The sequence below is a fragment of the Cherax quadricarinatus genome, chromosome 27 (assembly GCF_038502225.1).
Source record: "Cherax quadricarinatus isolate ZL_2023a chromosome 27, ASM3850222v1, whole genome shotgun sequence".
Taxonomy (NCBI): domain Eukaryota; kingdom Metazoa; phylum Arthropoda; class Malacostraca; order Decapoda; family Parastacidae; genus Cherax; species Cherax quadricarinatus.
In genome coordinates this window covers 25,604,137-25,619,952 of record NC_091318.1, presented here as the reverse complement: position 1 = coordinate 25,619,952, position 15,816 = coordinate 25,604,137, and the positions used below count along the sequence as shown (strand labels likewise).

The 15,816-nt window shown below is 41.6% G+C and overlaps 1 protein-coding gene across 5 annotated transcripts in view; it reads left to right on the top strand.

Moving 5' to 3' along the window:
- The window catches only part of LOC128691132 (SLIT-ROBO Rho GTPase-activating protein 1), a 609,659-nt gene that overhangs the window by 163,704 nt on the left and 430,139 nt on the right, over positions 1-15,816 (top strand). For 2 of the 5 annotated variants that reach the window (XM_070089128.1, XM_070089123.1), the window contains exon 1: positions 14,893-14,947. The exons of 2 other annotated variants lie outside the window; for them this stretch is intronic. The gene's annotated coding sequence lies outside the window, so the exon portion shown is untranslated. Of the gene's footprint in view, positions 1-14,892; positions 14,948-15,816 lie in introns of those variants that run through there. One more of the 5 variants, XM_070089125.1, reaches the window with a different exon arrangement.

The window sequence follows — 15,816 nt, the reverse complement described above, 5'->3', positions numbered from 1 at the left end:
ACAAAAGAATAAAGGAAACAAACGAAGGTATATTGGCCCATGAGAAGCAGCTTGTATTTACCTTCAATAGCTATCACTTATGTATTTATCCAGAACTTTTTTTTATATATTATTAACCCCCTTTATAAATGGTTAACCTAGGAGAGCCATTAACCCAGGATAACACAAAAAAGCCAAGCACTGTGGCTTCACCAATAACTAACACTTGAGAGAGGAAATGTTAGATATTTCGGTTCATCCTTTAACGAAACGTTATCTCAACATTTAAACTTCAAGTCAGAACTTTTGAGAGTAAACTTTAGACGACATTTCGATTCCGTGTTGGACAGTTATTAAAACAGTTCTGATTTGAAGTTTAAATGTTGAGATAACGTTGCTAGATACTAGAATACTAGATACTAGATACACGGTAAATCTTCAAGCAGATATCTGCCAAGTTTTACAATGGACAACGAAAAACGATATTATGTTCAATAAGGACGAATTTCAGTTACTCAGTTATAGAAGACTTGAGGAAATAATAGCTATAACACAGTATATAACAAATTCCAACCACAAAGTTGAGCGAAAAACTAATGTGGAGAACTTCAGAATGATAATGTCAAAGGATCTCATCTTCAAGGATCACAACAGAGTCACTATCACATCTGCGAAGAAAATGATAGGATGGATAATGAGAACTTTCTAAACAAGGGATTCCAGGTTAGTGTCACTTGTGCTCTCTAGGCTAGACTACTGCTGTATGCAGTAGTCTAGCCTAGAGAACTTGCAGTGAACGTATTCGGTCAAGCACTTTAATTATTGGTAACTTTTGAAAGTCCCTTGACCTTCTTCCTGGAATGCATGCGATAAAGATAAATCATAATCTACACCTGGAAAATCCTAGAGAGACTGGTTCCAAATCTACACACAGAAATCACTTCCTACAAAAGAAAAAGACTGGGCAGATTGTCCAACATTTCCCCAATGAAAGCAGGGGCGCCATTAGTACACTGAGAGAAAACAGTAAGTGTCTGGGGCCCAAGACTGTTCAGTGCTCGATCAGCCGATCGTTGAATTATGTGCGGCCAGCAGGAACAGCCTGGTTAATCACCGCTTGATCCACCGCGAGGCTTGATCATGGACTGGGCCGCAGGGCCTTGACCCCCAGAACAACCTCCAGGTATACTTGGAAGGTAGACCTCACTCTCCCTCTCCCCTCTACTTTTCCAAAGTCTTTTCTCCTCTTTTTCCATCTCATTCTTGTATTTCCCCTCCTTCCCTCTTCCTCCTCTCCTTTTTTCCCTCTCCCGTTCTCGTCGTTCTCATTCCTCTTGCCTCGTTTACTCTCAACTTTCCCCTCTCTCCCTCTTGACTCTCCCCTTCTCTCCCACTAATCCTTAATCCGCTCTTCCGTGACGTCACGGAGAGGGGAGGAAAACGAAGAATAAAGAAAAGTTGTAATAATTTGTTGAGACCTGAGGCCGGGGAAAGCAGGAAGCGCGAGAGAATTTTTTGCAAACATCTTGGAAAATATACCTCAGTCTGTCCTATGTTCTTTCTATCTGTCCCATTTTCTTTCGCATTTGTCCCCTTCATTTATCTCGGATAAACGTGCGCGCGCGCGGTGTACTCACCTATTTGTGGTTGTAGGGGTCGATTCACAGCTCCTGGCCTCGTGTGAGTGTCTCATCAGGGCTCACCACTACCACCCTGCCTCGCCTCCAGCACCTGTACTACCACCACTGCGTAATACTTTGTGTCTTACGTAATATAGTGTGTTAATTACACACCACAGTGTGTAAATAAGACACAATGTTGATTTTGGCATTTGAAAGGGAAGACGTTTCGTCCACCAGCGACTTTATTACGGTTGTCACTTTTCTTACCAACCCTGCAATCTGCGCAAGTCTTCTGGGAGCCTTTCCATGGGGGCCAAGGGGAGCTGAAGCCCCCTAAAATTTCCTCAGCCCCAAAACCCCCGAAATAATAATAATAATAATAATAATAATAATAATAATAATAATAATAATAATAATAATAATAATAATAATAATAATAATAATGATAATAGCAATAATAGCGTTGCTTCTAGATAAGTCCCCTTGCCCCTTCTTCCAACCAACCAAGCAGCCGCCGCCACCACCATGAAGCCATCCTATATTAAAATAGGTCAGATAGTTATATTCATAACCATGAATTTTGAAGAGGTGAACCCGTAAGCCAACAGGTCTCGGTTAGATGACCAAAAGCTCCAGCTGTGGGTCATCATATGACTAAGACCTGCGTCAGGAAACACTTGCCCTGTTTCCTGACAAACATTATACCTACCTCCTATATAAAACTTATGGAGCCGCCGCTGCTTCACATGTCTTCTTACGTACGTACTGTGTTAATTATACCTTTACGGTGTCCGCGAACAGTGATACATGTAAGTCTGTCTCGTCAAGCGTGTCGTTGACGTGTAGTTTCAGAAATTGTAGTGGTTGCAGCAGGACTCCTCACGGTACACCACTCGTCACGCTCCACCATTCCCATACTTCCTCGTCAAGTGTTAATGTCTTCTCTTCCCTTCACCTTCTAGGTGTTCCTTTACCCAGTGAAACACTTTCCACCCTCATTGTCTGCTCTAGTCTATGAACCACCTCCGTAGTAGTGCACTGATGAATGTATGTTTACACTCCAAGAATGTTTGTGTTGGGTATATGGGTGGGGGTGGGGGTGTGGGGAGTGTAGGTGTGTGTTTGGGGGTGCGGGCGTGTGTGTGTGTGTGTGTGTGTGTAGGTATATGTGTGTGGGGTGTAGGTATGTGGGTATGTGTGTGTGTGGGGGTGCAGGTGTGTATGTAGGTATGTAATGTGCTGGTTTGTGATTACAAGGGTCGGGTCACAGCTCCTGGCCCCGCCTCTTCGTTGGTCGCTACTTGTTCCAATCTCTTCCTTTATCGTATCGATCTTCTTAACTGTACTCACCTAATTGTGGTTGCAGGGGTCGATACTCAGCTCCTGGCAGGTGGAGTTTCGTGGGTGTGTGATGTGCATGGAAGTAGGAGAGTCCCAAGCAATTTCGTGCCATCTGTGATATATGGCAGCTAGCAGAACTCACTCTTTCAGAATATAGTGCTGAAAGTTTTCTCACGAAAGCCAGAGTCAACCACCAGGAGATGTAAAGTAAAAGGACACAAGAGCAACTAATGTGACATTTTATTGTGGCTGTTGACCAGGCTAGTACCAGACGAGCCTGGCCAATAGCCGGGTTCCGGGAGGACAAAGACTCGGAACTCATCAAAGGTATATCCAAGACTGTGGATTAAGTATATGCACCTCGCCCATGGATCTCTGCTTGCCGGGGTTCCTGCTCCTCTCTGTGATCCCTGCTTGCCGGGGTTCCTGCTCCTCTCTGTGATCCCTGCTTGCCGGGGTTCCTGCTCCTCTCTGTGCACTCTATGATATACCACACACACTCCTCTTCATTTTGTTTACTTTTCTACCCGAGGCTCCTACAAACCCTCAAGAAACATTTAAGTTCGAATTTTAGTGTCCCAGTTAATGAGGGTTTTAACTAACGCACATTTTAAACGGTTATTATAATGCCTATTTACGTTTATCCAAGACGAATTTGGTTTTGTTAAACTAACATGTGAGGTTCCTAAGTTAATATTGATACGAAGGTAAAATGTACAATATACGACGTTACTTTGTGTTTATATATATATATATATATATATATATATATATATATATATATATATATATATATATATATATATATATATATATATATATATATATATATATATATATATATATAGTATGTATCTGCATACACCGTGGCAACACTGGGAGAAGGGGGTAGTCTTTTGTGTAAATACAGTCATTTTTATGTTTGGCCGCGCAAACTGCAACAAACACACTGCCATGTTTGGAGTATTCGTGATGGTCGGATAAAGGCAGAGTTGTGTGGGTCAGACTTACTTGGTTCTTTGTGAAATTGAAGCCGTGTGCTGCGTCTCAGTGTCCTGGGCTGCAGCTAAAAGATATCTCATGTGGCCAAATATACACACGGGGCAAAACAAGCTTTTATTGCTGCAACGTTTCACTCTGATTAGATCTGTATGAAGCCATATACAGAGAGAACGTTGTCCCATCATGTGTGTATTCGCTAATTTTTCGGCTGTTCACCATTTGACTCAAATCTCTCTCTTTGAGTGAGAAACAATGAAAGTTTGTGAGTTTGAATTTGTGAATTGTTTAACACGCTAATTTCTGAAACAAAAGTCACTGGTAAGTAAAACATACAATCATCCTGTGGTCAGGTCTGGAGAGTCAGTACTGATCATGTCTTCTGTGAGTTGATCCTGGACAGTATCATTTGTTTTGTATCATTGACATAGACAGTAGCTTTCTCCAGGCTCGTTCGTTTTGCTGTGTCGTTTTCTCCAGGTATTAGGTATGTTTTATTCCCAGTTCATGTTGGTTTCGTCCAGTTTCCATGCATACTTGGGCTCCTGAAGGCTTGTCTGTTATTAACTCCAGTTGTACATCTGGCCATTGTAGGGGTTTCAGTTTTGGCGAAATTCTTGAATGGTTTCTGTATGGAGAACTGTGATGCAGGTCCCGTGAGAATAATCAACCAGTGGTCGATGTCGGTTATAACTGGCAGTGTTTGTGTGTGTGTTAGTGTTTGTGTGTGTGTTAGTGTGTGTGTGTGTGTGTGTGTGTGTGTGTGTGTGTGTGTGTGTGTGTGTGTGTGTGTGTGTGTGTGAGTGAACAGTTTTGAGTCTAAAAGAGTGGATGAGATGGAGTGGGAACTTCACGGCGGTGAAACCACCTGAAATTAGTCATTACAAATCTTGAGTTCATTCAGGATTTGCAGTAGCTGTGATGACGCCTCTTTCGCTTCTGATGGGAGTAATAAATTTATTAAATCACCCTTGCTAGATGGCTTCCTGTAGACATTGTGCTTCTGGTCTACGGAAGACCAGCTAACAATCGGCTGCTACCTGGACCTGGAGGTTATTCCGGGGATCAACGCCCCCGCGGCCCGGTCCAAGACCAGGCCTCCCGGTTACATCAGTGTCTACCATAATAACACTTAGGGGGTGCAGTGACATATCTCACAGGAAGAGAGGAGAGCAGCGTGGGTGACTCACCTCAGTAAACACTTTACCAAGTATAAGTGCTGAAGGCACTTTAGCTGCCACTCAGTGTTGCCACCTCGAGCACTGATGCCACTACCACCAGTACAGCTGTGGCTTGTAATTATAATAATAATAATAATACTGGAAATAGTAATAATAGTACTAGTAGTAAGCCTGACAGGGTGACGCAAGTGGTTAGATCAAATGCCGTGTGACTGGGCCAGACACCGTGTGGCTGGACCAAACACCGTGTGGCTGGACCAGACACCGTGTGGCTGGACCAGACACCGTGTGACTGGACCAGATATAGTGTGGCTGAACCACTGTGGCTGAATCAGACACCGTGTGACTGAACCAGACACCGTGTGGCTGGACCAGACACCGTGTGGCTGGACCAGACACCGTGTGGCTGGACCAGACACCGTGTGGCTGGGCCAGATACCGTGTGGCTGGATCAGACACCGTGTGGCTGGATCAGACACCGTGCGTGTTAGCGCGTCGGGTAAGCAGCTCAGGAGAGAGTCCTTCTTTGATGTGAGGAAGACTAATCTTATATGGAAGTCTATGAAGTTGGTACTAGAGCTCTCTCTCTCCCTCTCCCTCTCCCACCACAGTATTTCCATAAAGGTAAGATAAAAATGAAGAGTGAGCCGGGAAGTGACCCACCCTAGCCAAATATAGCGAAAACACTGCCGTGACGAATGTTATGAAGTCATTAATCACGCAGTAGGTGGTGTGTGTGTGTGTGTGTGTGTGTGTGTGTGTGTGTGTGTGTGTGTGTGTGTGTGTGTGTGTGTGTAGGTGGTGTGTGTGTGTGTGTGTGTGTCTGTGTGTGTGTAGAGGTGTTGTGTGTGTGTCTGTGTGTGTGTAGAGGTGTTGTGTGTGTGTGTGTAGGTGGTGTGTGTGTGTGTGTGTGTGTGTGTGTGTGTGTGTGTGTGTGTAGGTGTTGTGTGTGTGTGTGTGTAGGTGGTGTGTGTGTGTACTCACCTAGTTGTACTCACCTAGTTGAGGTTGCGGGGGTCGAGTCCGAGCTCCTGGCCCCGCCTCTTCACTGATCGCTACTAGGTCACTCTCCCTGAGCCGTGAGCTTTATCATACCTCTGCTTAAAGCTATGTATGGATCCTGCCTCCACTACATCGCTTCCCAAACTATTCCACTTACTGACTACTCTGTGGCTGAAGAAATACTTCCTAACATCCCTGTGATTCATCTGTGTCTTCAGCTTCCAACTGTGTCCCCTTGTTACTGTGTCCAATCTCTGGAACATCCTGTCTTTGTCCACCTTGTCAATTCCTCTCAGTATTTTGTATGTCGTTATCATGTCCCCCCTATCTCTCCTGTCCTCCAGTGTCGTCAGGTTGATTTCCCTTAACCTCTCCTCGTAGGACATACCTCTTAGCTCTGGGACTAGTCTTGTTGCAAACCTTTGCACTTTCTCTAGTTTCTTCACGTGCTTGGCTAGGTGTGGGTTCCAAACTGGTGCCGCATACTCCAATATGGGCCTAACATACACGGTGTACAGGGTCCTGAATGATTCCTTATTAAGATGTCGGAATGCTGTTCTGAGGTTTGCTAGGCGCCCATATGCTGCAGCAGTTATTTGGTTGATGTGCGCTTCAGATGTGCCTGGTGTTATACTCACCCCAAGATCTTTTTCCTTGAGTGAGGTTTGTAGTCTCTGACCCCCTAGACTGTACTCCGTCTGCGGCCTTCTTTGCCCTTCCCCAATCTTCATGACTTTGCACTTGGTGGGATTGAACTCCAGGAGCCAATTGCTGGACCAGGTCTGCAGCCTGTCCAGATCCCTTTGTAGTTCTGCCTGGTCTTCGATCGAGTGAATTCTTCTCATCAACTTCACGTCATCTGCAAACAGGGACACCTCAGAGTCTATTCCTTCCGTCATGTCGTTCACAAATACCAGAAACAGCACTGGTCCTAGGACTGACCCCTGTGGGACCCCGCTGGTCACAGGTGCCCACTCTGACACCTCGCCACGTACCATGACTCGCTGCTGTCTTCCTGACAAGTATGTGTGTGTGTGTGTGTGTGTGTGTGTGTGTGTGTGTGTGTATGTGTGTGTAGGTGTTGTGTGTGTGTGTGTGTAGGTGGTGTGTGTGTTTTTGTGTGTGTGTGTGTAGGTGGTGTGTGTGTGTGTGTGTAGTTGGTGTGTGTGTTTTTGTGTGTGTGTAGGTGGTGTGTGTGTGTGTGTGTAGGTGTTGTGTGTGTGTGTGTGTGTAGGTGTTGTGTGTATGTGTGTGTGTGTAGGTGGTGTGTGTGTGTGTGTGTGTGTGTGTGTGTGTGTGTGTGTGTGTGTGTGTGTGTGTGTGTGTGTAGTTGGTGTGTGTGTTTTTTTTTTGTGTAGGTGGTGTGTGTGTGTGTGTGTGTAGGTAGTAGTGTGTGTGTGTGTGTGTAGGTGTTGTGTGTGTGTTTGTGTGTAGGTGGTGTGTGTGTGTGTGTGTGTGTGTGTAGGTGGTGTGTCTGCGTGTAGGTGGTGTGTTTGCGTGTAGGTGGTGTGTGTGTGTGTAGGTGGTGTGTGTGTGTTTGTGTGTAGGTGGTGTGTGTGTGTGTGTGTGTGTGTTAATGCGTGTATTCTTGTAGTTTATCACTTCTTAGTCTGTATTATTTCACTTTTCTTTCTGCTTCTTCCTCGAGTTGCCTGTTATTGTTCTTATTCATATTGAACTCCAGCAGCCACTTGTTTAACCACCACCTCTACACTGTCTTAAGGCTTCCTTGTATCCTGATCATAGCTTCACATCGTCCGCAGACGCAGTACTCGATTCCTTTCGTAGGTCATTTACATACCAGGAACAGTGTTGGCCCTAGTGCTGATCCTCGGGGAGCTCTACGATTTAACCTAACTCATTTTAACACTTCCTTCTGTACTGTCCTTCTGTCTCCTGTGTCTCCGGTGCTCATAAAAGAACTTTCAATTCGTTTTCTCTTTTTTTTTTACTGAAATTTTAGTTTCTTATTGAAGAAAGGTGTAAAATGAAGAGGGCGGGATACGCTGGTATCTGCCCTTGTTAGCCATTTTTTTATTGAGGAAAAAATGGGACATTAGTTTCCATGTGATAACCTGTGAATTCTTCTTCTGATTCGCTTCATATCCTCAGTGTTATTATTTAATTGAATTGGAAACTTAGGTCGCACTCTGAACTATTCTCACTGTGAGCATTGAGGTAGAGGGGGCTGGGGTTATGCACTATGGTGATACCTCTCTTGGATCGCGCAGCACCCTAAATATACGTAGAATCCAGGGGGCATGCAATGAATATAAGGGATTGTATATGCCCTCAACTTAAGTGTATAAATAGACGTTAAATACATCGGAAAACATTAGACCTCTGTGAGTTGGGCGCTGCCTCGTGGATATAATAATGCAATAGAATCAGGTGACTTTCATCAGCTCTTGTTAGACGTGTATAAATGGGAGTGTGACATGTAAGACAACTTTCTCTCTCCTCATTCGCACGAGAATTTCACGTACCTTATAAATGAGCTCTGGTGTCTCAGAACAACTGACCTACAATTACACCATGCAATCTGCTTGTGAATGGATTATCATGCAAGATAACAGTTGACTATTGCTAGTTCTTACTCAGTTACTGTATAATTTCGTTCAGCCTTGGTAAGAGGACTACTAGCAAAAGCAACTGGGTTGTACTTACTATTGGTTTTTTGAGCTAGGACGGCATCTGTGCCAGTGCAACTAACGTCTGTCTGATAATAAAAAAAAAAGGCTTTGAAAAATCTGGAAATATCAAAAGAGGAGTAGAAGTTAGCTTTTCTTGAACTTTTTGTAATGCTCTTTCTTGACGGAGGGTCCAAACGAGAGCTTCCTTCTGAAGCAACTTATGAACGTTGCCGTGCTGTCAGCTTCCTGGCGGCATCTTGTAAGAGGTTAATACTTTACTGCACCTAAGAGAACATGACTTTTCAACATCCTTCACACATAAGAGAAATTACCAACAGACCCCTGATTGACTTCAAGAGAAAAACTGATAAATTTCTCAAACCATTTAATGATCAGATGGGCTGTGGTGCGTACGTTGGGCTGCGTGGTGCTAGCACCAACAGGTTGACTGATAAGGCCATCATCCAAGAGGTCTCGTCTGGGGTCGTGCCGCGGGGGCGATAAATTCCCCCCATCCCTGCGGGAATCAACAAGAGGTCTACACATACCTGACTTCTTACATTTTTAAGTAACTCTACCAAATTGCATACCTACCTCTTCATCTAACTTAGTATAAAGTGTATTTATTACCTACAAAAAATAGTATAATAACCATCAATCACCTTAGAGCTAAACAGAGTAACTACCAAACAACGTATATATCAAACAACGTAACTATCAAATGACATAATTACCAAACAACGTATCTTTTTACCTCTACATCCACCTCAGAAAGAATCCACAGATACTTAACAGCCTACAACTACCTATACATTCGCGCCTTTTTCTAATTGCTAAACTACCCAGTTAGCATAATGTATGCAGCAATTAATTACTAAGATTTGCTATATATTGCTTCTCATTATCGTAAACAACTGCTGCATCCATAATAGTCTGTTAGTTAACTGTGCTGGCTTACCTGTGCTCATAGGTCACCAGTACTTGAAGGTAACCTTCAGGCGTTTTCAGATCAGTCCTCCGGGTTGCTGGCCTGATCGACCAGGCTGTTACTGCTGGCTGCACGCAGCCAACGCTGGTCAGGACTTGATTTGAGGACCTTATCCAGTTCCCTCTTGAGGACAGCCAGAGATCTGGAGGAAGGGTGTGTGAAAATCCAGGTCTCTCTTCTTACCATTATTGCCTTCTCTCGTGGTGTGTCCGTCATTTGGAGTACAGTTATTTGCTTTAGAAATATTTACATAAATTTTCTGTTATTTGTATCTTAATAGAATCTTTAGTTACAAATTACCGAGAAATTTAAATACCTGGAGAGAGTTTCGGGGTCAGCGCCCCCGCGGCTCGGCCTGAGACCAGGCCTCATACATAGTACTGTTCTTGGTGTATTTTTTTCCTATAAAGGGATTTAATTTGGGTCTTAAATTTTGGCTTCCGTTCACTTTGTGAAATGTCTAGTAGCAATACAAAGGTAATGTGTTGTAACTATACAAAGGTAATGTGTTGTAACTATACAAAGGTAATGTGTTGTAACTATACAAAGGTAATGTGTTGCATTTATAAAAAGGAAATACGTTGATTGTACACAAAACGTGTTGTATGTGTGCAAAGGTAACGTGTTGTATATATACAAAGGTAATACGTTGTATATATACAAAAGTAATGTTATATCTATATAGAGGTGGTGAAAGTTTAATTTTGTTTTAATTAAATATTTTATAGGTTTTTATTTTAGTTTGATTATTCATTCATATTTTAATAAGTGTTTTATTTCAGGCTAACGTCTTTCATATTATTGTCATATAATTTTAGATTCTGAAGATAAACGAAGGAAAATTCGATAAAAACGGCATATCAGGAGAAAATGGTACTCTTGGCAGCTTTGATTTTTCTTTTCATATATATATATATATATATATATATATATATATATATATATATATATATATATATATATATATATATATATATATATATTATATATATATATATATATATATATATATATATATATATATATATATATATATATATATATATATATATATATATATATATATATATATATATATATATATTTCAACAAGTCAGCCGTCTCCCACCGAGGCAGGGTGACCCAAAAAAGAAAGAAAATTCCCAAAAAGAAAATACTTTCATCATCATTCAACACTTTCACCACACTCACACATTATCACTGTTTTTGCAGAGGTGCTCAGAATACAACAGTTTAAAAGCATATACGTATAAAGATACACAACATATCCCTCCAAACTGCCAATATCCCAAACCCCTCCTTTAAAGTGCAGGCATTGTACTTCCCATTTCCAGGACTCAAGTCCGACTATATGAAAATAACCGGTTTCCCTGAATCCCTTCACTAAATATTACCCTGCTCACACGCAAACAGATCGTCAGGTCCCAAGTATCATTCGTCTCCATTCACTCCTATTTAACACGCTCATGCACGCTTGCTGGTATCATGTGGGGTTCGAACACGTGGATAGGGTAAAGAAATACTCACGTAGGCTGGAAGTACGTATATTACGGATAGTGTGGGAAGCGCCAAACAGCCGTGACCTGCCTCCTTGCTCTCACTCGTAAGACTGACTAACCCCAGTACCCATATGTGAGGGGGTGTTTGAATACTGCTGTGGTCAGCAACAATATGAATACAGACAGTGATTCACGCAGAGACGGTTGGTAGTGAGTCATCTACTGGTACACTGGTTACTGGTAACTGGTTACTAGGAACTGGTACTACTACTGAGAGCTCGGCGACGCTAACGTATGTCGTCCCGACATACAACTAATACAAACTAGAGATGGCAGGTATACGGCTTGGGCTGATTCTATACAATGTCAAAGTACACAACAATTGAACATTATAACATACATAAGTAGAATATTGGAATGGAAGCTTACGTAACTGAAACTGTAATGCAATACAAGATATAATATAACACAACTCATCGAATGAAACTCAACGAATGAAACTCAACGTTGAGATTACACAATAGAAGTGATAAAAAAATATTTTGATCGATCGATCTGTATTCATGTGATCTACGGATTCTGAGGAAGGAATATATGCAAAGAAAGAAGTGTTTAACAGAAAGGCAGATTCGGTGCACTCAAATCTAGACGACCCCTACCCCTCCTTCCTTCCCCTATAGATTTATATGCTTTCCATGTCATTATACTTTGATCCATTCTCTCTAAATGACCAAACCACCTCAACAACCCCTCTTCTGCCCTCTGACTAATGCTTTTATTAACTCTACACCTTCTCCTAATTTCCACACTCCGAATTTTCTGCATAATATTTACACCACACATTGCCCTTAGACAGGACATCACCGCCTCCAACCGTCTCCTCGCTGCTGCATTTACCACCCAAGCTTCACATCCATACAAGAGTGTTGGTACTACTATACTTTCATACATTCCCTTCTTTGCCTCCATAGATAACGTTTTTTGACTCCACATATACCTCAACGCACCACTCACCTTTTTTCCCTCATCAATTCTATGATTAACCTCAGGGAAAACTCGAGGTTCTCCCTGAAGTTGTTTGAGATATATATATACGTATATATATATGTACATACATATATATATATACATGTATATATATATATATATATATATATATATATATATATATATATATATATATATATATATATATATATATATGTGTGTGTGTGTGTGTGTGTGTGTATAAAGGAAGTGGGATGTGTGTAAACTATACAGGCGGAGGTGGGTAATGAAGGGCTGGTGCAGTGATGAGGGTGGAAGTGATGGTGTAGTGTGTGGGGTGAACGTGATGGGTGTGGTGGGTGGGAGTGAGGGTGTGGAGGGTGAGGGTGAGTATGTAAATCCTCGGGTGAGAACGAAAGTGTGAATCTTGAGGTTAAGGATGTGGAAGGTGAGTAGTGGTGATGAGGATGTTGAGAATTAAAAGCTGAGGTGTTAGTGTGTTGCAGAAAAGAGGAACTGCAGGCACTGTAACCATTAGTTAGGTTTTGGTTACATAACATACAAATTATTTTACACTGACCTTCAGAGCATACAGATATTATTGGTATATAAACAGTACATTATGTAGGCTTAATCTAGGATATTCCCAGTCATCTAATTAATACAAGGAGACGTATTTCCATCGGAGAAGATGTCTGGGCTTAGTAATGTGAGAGTTGTGGTAGAGGGAGTTCGGAGGAGTCGGGAGGGAAAGATGGAGAAATTACAGTTGGAATGAAGGAAGTAATGACGGAAGAACCAAAGAGGAAGAGATGGAGAAGGGAAGGAGGGATGAGTTGTAGAGGGTGATTAGTGGTTCGAGAAAGTAAGGAGACGTTGTAGGAAATAAAGGGAGAAGGGATAAGGGAAGGTAGAAAGGGTTCAGAGGTAGATAGATAAGGGAAGGTAGAAAGGGTTCAGAGGTATATAGATGGTGGTTAAGGAGAGATGGAGGCCATGTGAGGGGGGGGTAGAGTGAGGGTGATTGGTTGTATGGGAGGGATGTAGATAGGTACTGAGGTAGATATTGGACAAGAAAGAGTGGTGATCGTGTGTGTGTAGGAAGGAATAGAGATTAAGATAGCGGGGGAGGAGTGAGATTTTTTCTTAGGTACTGGTAGAGGGTGAGGAGGGGAGGAGGTGACGGAAGGTGGAGGATGTGCGTGTGTTTGTGTACTCACTCATGTATGGTTGCAGAGGTCGATTCACAGCTCCTGGCCCCGTGTGTGTGTTACAGTCTGACAAAGGCGCTTATCCTGTTGTGTTGCTGGTTTATAACTTTTCTGTACGCCACAATACAATCGAACCCCGAATAGCTGAAGGAGAGGCACAGCATTTCGTTTACTTGGTTGGTTTATTAGGTTTGAAGCCTGGGGACTATGCAGTGTTTTTTTTAGATTGCATGTAACCTGTTTATCACTAGTTCATTAATTCCTAAGATATATATATATATATATATATATATATATATATATATATATATATATATATATATATATATATATATCCTCCATGGGGAAGTGGAACAGAATTCTTCCTCCGTAAGCCATGCGTGTTGTAAGAGGCAACTAAAATGCCAGGAGCAAGGGGCTTGTAACCCCTTCTCCTGTATATATTACTAAATGTAAAAGGACAAACTTTTGTTTTTCCTTTTGGGCCACCCCGCCTCGGTGGGATACGGCTGCTGTGTTGAAAGAAAGATATATATATATATATATATATATATATATATATATATATATATATATATATATATATATATATATATATATATATTCCTTCCGATTTATATACACTAAGAGATACGCACTTCGCAGTGTACATACATTCAGCGATACACATCTCTCGGTATATGCACACTCATTGATGCGTACCTCTCTGTGTATATGCACCCACTAAGAGATACGCATCTCATAGCATTTATCCACAAAGAAATACACACCTCGCGGCGTATATCTACAGAGATATCCATCCCTCATGGTGTATATACAGAGATATCTCTCGATGTATGTACACTAGACATCTCCCGGCGTATATATAAACATACATTACTATTAGCGTATATACAATGAGATATACACATTTCTCAGTACATACACACACTGAAAGATACCTCACTCTATATACACCCGCCGGTATTTGAGGACATAGGCGGGTAAATGCTGTTCGTTCCCTTTGGCTTTCTCTGCGGCCCTGTCGAGGGTGTAGTGTAGCACTGTGGGAATTTGTTGATGTTATTTGACGGCTTTATAACCCAGTGCCACGCAACTGTCGTCATTAAATACATTTCTCGGTATTTCTGTTATATATATGTCTAGCGTATGCAGCTCCAGTTCACTGTAAACAAAGAAATGTCATTATTCTAAATTACGACCGGGCTATTAGTTCTTCAGGACGTAACCCCGGACTACTTCGAATATTACAGCTTTCCGTTTCTCCCGCTTAGCTCCAGCCACTAAGAATCCCGAGAACGGCAGAGATGAATCTGATTGGAAAGTGAGTGATGCCTCAGTGGCCACTCATAGACGAGAGGGCTAAGGACGGGAGTTTTCATTGGCTAGGAGTCAGCAGCCTCCGAGGCACCAGCAGATGTTTTCACGCATGGTTCCTGATGGGGATTTCAAACAGTGCGTTCTGTAGTGTCGTGCGGGAAGGGTGTATGTGTGGCGCTCTGAGGGTTTGTGACTGTGTTTACTATAATACTCATTGACAGTCACTCATTCACAGAAATATACAATTCTCACGTAAAGCTGACTGTTAACACCGCGTGGAAGGAATAACAAATGATGTATAGATAATCAAGTGTTTTTAATTACCAACAAGTTATTTAATCAGGTTTCTTGGTACATAAAGGCGAGGCAAAGTTGTGTTTATGTTTGTTATAGTGTAAACAACGTATATTCTTTTAGTGAATATTTTTGTGAGTGACCCACGCGGTCTGACTTTTTGTGTATATAATACTAATTAAGCCTTTGTGAGGCTTAGTATTATTTTATTTACTGAACAAAGGAAGAAAATATAAATGTTATATAGTGGAGGACAATATGGAGGTTTAATTAACTTTATATCTTTTTTTACACATTAACAATGTTGAATGTGACCCTCCTGGGTTTTTAGTGCTACCGTTAATATACTCTCATAAAAATAGTAATTATTATACCAATAAAAATTAACCATATACAGTAAATACATTACCGTATTATGCTAATTTACACATTAAACGTGTGATTAAAATATTTAAATGCAGGTAGTTTTGTAAGAAATTGTATCAGAAAACGTTAGTGATAGTATAGTTGGGCTTAAGAAATATCCACTAGGATTTATTTTTATTTACATTTCGGTCAGCATCAAAGTTTTGCAATATACATGTATAAGTAACAAGTATTTATGTTTGTAACGCACTTCATTAAGTCAGTATAGGTAGTGTACCATTATATCAGTGGTATGCAATGCTGACTATTGAATTAGACTCGTACAGCACCTGGTTATCATTCTGTAGACGTTTTATTGGTTTTATCAGTACAATATAGGGACACGAACGGATGA